The 7,876-nt window shown below is 39.9% G+C and overlaps 1 long non-coding RNA gene and 1 other non-coding gene across 2 annotated transcripts; one reads left to right on the forward strand and one right to left on the reverse strand.

Moving 5' to 3' along the window:
- Positions 1–619: 619 nt before the first annotated feature.
- LOC123726693 (uncharacterized) lies at positions 620–3,201 on the reverse strand. Its single transcript, XR_006758812.2, has 2 exons — positions 2,965–3,201; positions 620–1,107 (listed from the first exon to the last, which is right to left on the reverse strand). It is a non-coding gene; the product is annotated as an uncharacterized LOC123726693 (long non-coding RNA).
- Positions 3,000–3,071, forward strand: trnae-cuc (transfer RNA glutamic acid (anticodon CUC)). Its single transcript has one exon. It is a non-coding gene; the product is annotated as a tRNA-Glu (tRNA).
- Positions 3,202–7,876: the final 4,675 nt, after the last annotated feature.

Raw genomic sequence — 7,876 nt, forward strand, 5'->3', positions numbered from 1 at the left:
AACATAAATACACAAAAGGATGAAACCACAAATTCAGCCATGGAGCGTTTTATGATTTGCCAGCCAGTGACGGGCCAAGCCTCGACACACCCACAGCGTTTTTTATTCATTAAAACCCAGCCTTTTCGCGCCACTGACCGCAACAGCACCATAATTGTGGTTGTGAAAATGTCATAAATATTCCTGACACCCCCGAACCTATAGCGCTACTGCCAGTGTATAGATTGGCCATTGCGGTAGGTTGGCCCTCCCTGTGGCTCAGTTGGTAGAGCATGGTGTTTGCAACGCCAGTATGGTGTGTGCAACGCCAGGGTTGTGTGTTCAATTCCCACGGGGGGCAGTACAAAAAAATGCATGAAATGAAATGTATGCATTCACTACTGTAAGTCGCTCTGGATAAGAGCGTCTGCTAAATGACTAAAATGTCAAATGTTTGTTAAAAGGATCCGCCCCCTTTTATTCTCAATTTTTGCCTAAAATGACATACCCAAATCTAACTGCCTGTAGCTCGGGACCTGAAGCATATTCTTGATACCATTTGAAAGGAAACACGTTGAAGTTTGTGGAAATGTTAAATTAATGTAGGAAAATCTAACACATTAGATCTGGTAAAAGATAATACAAAGAAAAAAACATGCGTTTATTTTTTTTGGACCATCATCTTTGAAATGCAAGAGAAAGGCCATAATGTATTATTTCAGCCCAGGTGTAATTTAGATTATGGCCACAGGATGGCAGCAGTGTATGTGCAACGTTTTAGACTGATCCAATGAACCATTGCATATCTGTTCAAAATGTTGTATCAGGACTACCCAAATGTGCCCAATTGGTTTATTAATACATTTTCAAGTTCATAACTGTGCACTCTCTTCAAACAATAGCATGGTATCCTTTCACTGTAACAAATACCGTAAATTGGACAGTGCAGTTAGATTAACAAGAATTTAAGCTTTCTTCTCATCGGACTGATTGGGGATGTTTAGGTTTTTGTAGTCCTGCTTAGTCACTGTTCTCTCCTACTGAACATGCTGAAGGATGTAGCTGGAGTCCGCACACAGGATCTCCGTTAACAAAGTCTTGTTCTTTCTCAGCGTCTGCGTGATGGACCTTAAAGAGAGAAAGACAAGGAGAATGTTGATGATATGAAACATAATGTGCCAGATGCATCTCAATGGCCAAGCCAATTTATGCTGATGTGACCTCGGCAATAATTCCTTTTACGTAGTTTGTTTCTGCGTGGCCGCTCTAACAATCAAAATAAATGTAAATGACTTAAATGTAAATGTATTAAAAAATGGAATGCCGTCGGGAGGAGGCAAGATCAGGTGGGACCATTCTAGTCAATGAGAGGGCAGATATGCAGGTGAACAACAGGCACAACGGTTTCCACTAGTTAGCACAACCACGTAAAAAATCATGAAAACAAAAATGTGCTTTTTGGTCTTCATCTGAAGTTAAGGTTAGGCATAATGTTAGCAAGGTTAGGCATAATGTTAGCAGTGTGGTTAGGTTTAAAATCACATTTTACGAATATACATTTTAGAAATAGGCGGGGTTTATGACTTTGTGCCTGTGGTAAATAGTGACGACCAGGCACAACTCCGAAATAAAGTTTTTTTTTTCTGTTGCAGTGATGTCATCTATTCAGTCAGATAAGCCACACGTAGCAAATAAACCATACATTTGTTTTGTTAACCAAATTAGACACTCATCGACCTCCATACAAAAGTCCTCGCTTGTTGAGTGAAAAATTAAAACATATTGTGTTCATATTTTTGTTCAGTATAAAACATCATCCATTCAGGCTGCAAGGACATAGATTTCCTCCTTAGCTAGCTTTAATGTTGAGTCGCACCACCTCCAAAAAATTGAAAAATATGTCTTAATAAAACACAATTTTCCACCGCCTGCTAGTGACACAAGCAAGCATAATAGCGCCATAGACTCCAGTTGGACGCAGGTGACAATGTAAAATTAATAATAATAATTTCTTCAACTTATATAGCGCTTTTCACTGAATCTCAAAGCGCTTCAAAGCACACAAAAAATACTAGTAATTTAGAAAAACAACATCATGAGATAGACTGTCATTAGAAAGTTAATGGCTTGATTGGTCATCTGAGGTAAGGTGTCTCGCTGTCTCTGGCTTTTCCGTAGTAGAACTGTCAGATGAAGTTTGAGCTATGCCATCGCAGTCCATGGTCTCCGTAGTAGGTGGCATAATAGCGCCATCAGCCGGCCAGTTGGGTTAACCTTAGTCGTATGCGCACTTCATAACTGCATTAATAAAACCTGTCCTGTTCCATCAACGTTTTTAAAAATTCCAAGAATGGTACAAGTTCCAAAGGCAATGACTAATAGATAGATAGATAGCCTATTTGAGGATGATTGAGATTCTAAGATACTGTACATCATGCATTCTAGTCTATGGGACGCCATTTGCAATTATTCAGACTCCCTCCAGGGGTTTTGCGCCCCACACTTAATTATTACCTCTCGAATACAAATGTTACAAAGAGAAGGCAACAAACACATAGCTAGGTCTCTTTGGTAACAATGTAACAAGCTTTCCTCAAATCCACAAGTTGAACAATGAAGACTATCTAGTTAGCTATGTAGCTAACTTAACAACATGAACAATAATAATACGTTTAGATAGCTAACGTTAGTGTAAAACGTACAGTATTAAGTAACGTTAGCACGTGCGAGCATGGGTAGCAGCCTAGATAGATAGCTAACGTTAGCTACTTTCGTAAATTGACACAAGCAAGTTTTGCGGAAGTTAACAATTAATCTTGACAGTGACGACGTAATAGCGAAGTACGATTTACTAAAAGTGATTCGCTCGCTGACTGGGTTGATTACACAATTCAGTGGTCGCGCGCGCTCCTGTCTGTTCCCTTCACAAAAGCCAAATATTGACTTTTGTTAGCTATTTACCAAACTTGACATAGAATTGATTACCAACAGAATATGTCCTGTCGAAAATTTGTACGGATTCCCTGGTGGTCTAGTGGTTAGGATTCGGCGCTCTCACCGCCGCGGCCCGGGTTCGATTCCCGGTCAGGGAACAAATATTTTTCTATTTTATCCACTAGCCTGCGCACTCAATCAAAAGTACAGTATTTTCCTGCATGTAATAATTAAACAACACGTAGGCTTGCATTCCTCAACGTTGGGGAAAGCTGATGGATACGTTTAGAAGGTTTGGTTACACCCCTTTGTTACAAATATTTTTTTCAGTGTTTTTCAGCATGTTATAGCCTAGGGTTAACGCTTAGAAAATAATTGTTAATTGCGGAAGAACAGGGTTCTACCTAGAACCTTCAACATCCTAAGAACTGTTTTTGGAAGAAAGGGTTTTTTGATGATTCTTTGTAAGGCAAGAAGGGTTCTTTAGAAGGCAAGAGGGCTGCTACATAGAACCATACAGTTGAAGTCGGAAGTTTACATACACCTTAGCCAAATACATTTAAACTCCGTTTTTCACAATTCCTGACATTTAATCCTAGTAAAATTCCCTGCCTTAGGTCAGTCAGGATCACCACTTTATTTTAAGAATATGAAATGTCAGAATAATAGTAGAGAGAATGATTTATTTCAGCTTTTATTTCTTTCATCACATTCCCAGTGGGTCAGAAGTTTACATACACTCAATTAGTGCTTGGTAGCATTGCCTTTACATTGTTTAACTTGGGTCAAATGTTTCGGGTAGCCTTCCACAAGCTTCCCACAATAAGTTGGGTGAATTGTGGCCCATTCCTCCTGACAGAGCTGGTTTAACTGAGTCAGGTTTGTAGGCCTCTTTGCTCGCACACGCTTTTTCAGTTCTGCCCACACATTTTCTATGGGATTGAGGTCAGGGCTTTGTGATGGTCACTCCAATACCTTTACTTTGTTGTCCTTAAGCCATTTTGCCTCAACTTTGGAAGTATGCTTGGGGTCATTGTCCATTTGGAAGACCCATTTGCGACCAAGCTTTAACTTCCTGACTGATGTCTTGAGATGTTGCTTCAATATATCCACGTACTTTTCGTTTCTCATGATGCCATCTATTTTGTGAAGTGCTCCAGTCCCTCCTGCAGCAAAGCACCCCCACAACATGATGCTGCCACCCCTGTGCTTCACTGTTGGGAGGGTGTTCTTCGGCTTGCAAGCCTCCCCCTTTTTCCTCCAAACATAACGATGGCCATGATGGCCAAACAGTTATATTTTGGTTTCATCAGACCAGGGAACATTTCTTCAAAAAGTCCAATCTTTGTCCCCATGTGCAGTTGCAAACCATAGTCTGGCTTTTTTTATGGCGGTTTTGGAGCGGTGGCTTCTTCCTTGCTGAGCGGCCTTTCAGGTTATGTCGATATAGGACTCGTTTTACTGTGGATATAGATACTTTTGTACCTGTTTCCTCCATCATCTTCACAAGGTCCTTTGCTGTTGTTCTGGGATTGATTTGCACTTTTCGCACCAAAGTACATTCATCTCTAGGATACAGAAAGAGTCTCCTTCCTGAGCAGTATGACGGCTGCATGGTCCCATGGTGTTTATTCTTGCATACTATTGTTTTTACAGATGAACGTGATACCTTCAGGCGTTTGAAAATTGCTCCCAAGGATGAACCAGACTTGTGGCGGTCTACCATTTTTTTTCTGAGGTCTTGGCTGATTTCTTTTGATTTTCCCATGATGTCAAGAAAAGAGGCACTGAGTTTGAAGGTAGGCCTTGAAATACATCCACAGGTACACCTCCAATTGACTCAAATTATGTCAATTATCCTATCAGAAGCTTCTAAAGCCATGGCATAATTTTCTGGAATTTTCCAAGCTGTTTAAAGACACAGTCAAGTTAGTGTATGTAAACTTCTGACCCACTGGAATTGTGATGCAGTGAATTATAAGTGAAATAATCTGTCTGTAAACAATTGTTGGAAAAATTACTTGTGTCATGCAAAAAGTAGATGTCCTAACCGACTTGCCAAAACTATAGTTTGTTAACAAGAAATGTGTGGAGTGGTTGAAAAACGAGTTTTAATGACTCCAACCTAAGTGTATGTAAACTTCCGACTTCAACTCTGTATCATACAGTATTTCCCAGCATGCTCTACTGCCGGGTGATTTTTTGAATTGTTTTAATATCTGTTTTGGCATGTACATTGATTGGTTGATACATTTTATGCTACACAAAGATAAATAACACATATCTTTTAAACTAAACCAATCTGTTGGTAAATGCACTAATTACTTATTGGACCCGTTACTGAGATGGTTGTTCTAGTTTAGATCATTGAGGTAGTCTTTGTAGTCAGACTAAAATAGCCATGATAAAATGGTTATTGGTAGAGCTCTTCATAGCTGATTCTAGGCACAACCATTCATACAGGGTCCTTAGGTAAACCATATACAGGAGATAATATTAATTCTAGCATCAAAAAGGGTTCGCCTATGGGGACAAACCAAATAAGTGGGACACTTTCTGCATTTATGTCTTCTGTAAACTCTTTCAACATCTATCCAACATATTAGGCCAACACATGATACATTTCTGAAATCCTCAAGATGTTTCCTAATCACAAAACAAAAACATTTAATGTTGATATATTACAATCTGCATGACCGACCCATTTGTATACAATGAGGCAACAACATATTTTCAGTTTGCATTTGGTAGACTGGGACAGTAGGTTGGATAAACTGGGACACCATTATTACTGGTTTAATTGTACCCCGATTACAATTAAATTACATTTTGTGTGATTAGGAAACATCTGAGGATTTCAGAAAAATGTATTATGTGTTGGGCTAAAAGTGCATTCCGAAAGTATTCAGACCCTTTGACTTTTTCCACATTTTGTTACGTTACAGCCTTATTCTAAAATTGCTTAAATCGTTTTTTACCCCTCATCAATCTACACACAATACCCCATAATGACAAAGCAAAAACAGGTTTATAGAAATGTTTGCAGATGTATTAAAAATAAAAAACTGAAATTACATTAACATAAGTATTCAGACCTGTTACTCAGCACTTTATGGAAGCACCTTTGGCAGCGATTACAGCCTCAAGTCTTCTTGGGTATGACGCTACATCCTTGGCACACCTGTATTTGGGAGTTTCTCCCATTCCTCTCTGCAGATCCTCTCAAGCTCTGTCAGGTTGGATGATGGGGAGTGTTGCTGCACAGCTATTTTCAGGTCTCTCCAGAGATGTTTGATCGGGTTCAAGTCCGGACTCTGGCTGGGTCACTCAAGGACATTCAGACACTTGTCCTGAAGCCACTCCTGCGTTGTCTTGGCTGTGTGCTTAGGGTCATTGCCCTGTTGGAAGGTGAACCTTCACCCCAGTCTGAGGTCCTGAGCGCTCTGGAGCAGGTTTTCATCAAGGATCTCTCTGTACTTTGCTCTGTTCATCTTTGCCTCGATCCTGACTAGTCTCCCAGTCCCTACCGTTGAAAAACATCCCCACAGCATGATGCTGCCACCACCATGCTTCACCATAGGGATGGTGCCAGGTTTCCTCCAGACGTGACGCTTGGCATTCAAGCCAAAGAGTTCAATCTTGGTTTCATCAGACCAGATAATCTTGTTTCTCATGGTCTGAGAGTCTTTAGGTGCCTTTTGGCAAACTCTTGGTCATCTCCCTGACAAAGGCGCTTCTCCCCCAATTTGCTCAGTTTGGCCAGGCGGCCAGCTCTAGGAAGAGTCATGGTGGTTCCAAACTTCTTCCATTTAAGAATGATGGAGGCCAATGCATTCTTGGGGACCTTCAATGCTGCAGACATTTTTTGGTACCCTTCCACAGATCTGTGACTCGACACAATCCTGTCTCGGAGCTCTACAGACATTTCCTTCGACCTCATGGCTTGGTTTTATTCTGACATGCACTGTCAACTGTAGTACCTGATATACACTACTGGTCAAAAGTTTTAGAACACCTATTCATTCAAGGGTTTTTCTTTATTTTACTATTTTATACATTGTTGAATAATAGTGAATATATCAACACTATAAAATAACACATATGGAATCATGTAGTACATTTTTTTTTTAAAACAAATCATATTCTTATGGTGTGGGGGTGTTTTGCTGGTGACTCGTCTGTGATTTATGTAAATAAGGTATTTCTGTTTTAAATGTTTATTACATTTGCAAAAATGTCTAAAAACCTGTTTTCACTTTGTCAAGTGTGGGGCATTGTGTGTAGATTGCTGAGAAAAAAAGTTATATTTAATCAATTGTAGAATAAGGCTGTAACGTAACAAAATGTGGAAAAAGGGAAGTGGTCTGAATACTTTCCGAAGGCACTATATGTTGGATAGATGTCTGAAGATGTTACAGAAGAAAGACATGCAAAAAGTGTCCCACTTTTTCTGAATTCACTCAAATAACAGTACTAATAACAGTACTACAAGAAAAAAGGAACAGGATATAGTACTACAAGAACAAGGACTTAGTAACAATAGTTTAATACCAATAGTTTAGATTTTCTCTTGTCAGACCAATAAATAGGCACATCACCCTACTTGTATTGAATTGAAAACAAGCATTGCTATTGATCATATCTGAGATCATATCCACCTGGCTGAATTCCCCTAAGGTCATTTTGCATACTTCTTCCTCCCTTCCTTGAAGAAGCCATTAGCCACTGACCTGATATAGCTGGATAGGTGAAAGCAAAGGGCTATGTAGGCTACATTATGGATCTTGGTGAAAAAAGTATGAATACCATAGGTCGAGGGTTGGGTTAAATGTGGAAGACACACTTTGGTTGAATGCATTCAGTTGTGCAACTGACTAGGCATCCCCTTCCCCTTTCCTATCATGTCAGAGCAGTTAGTAGGCTTGGCCTACTTCAAGGAGAGGAAGAAAGGCCCTGAGTGGCT

This window comes from Salmo salar, chromosome 14 (assembly GCF_965601325.2).
Source record: "Salmo salar chromosome 14, fSalSal1, whole genome shotgun sequence".
Taxonomy (NCBI): domain Eukaryota; kingdom Metazoa; phylum Chordata; class Actinopteri; order Salmoniformes; family Salmonidae; genus Salmo; species Salmo salar.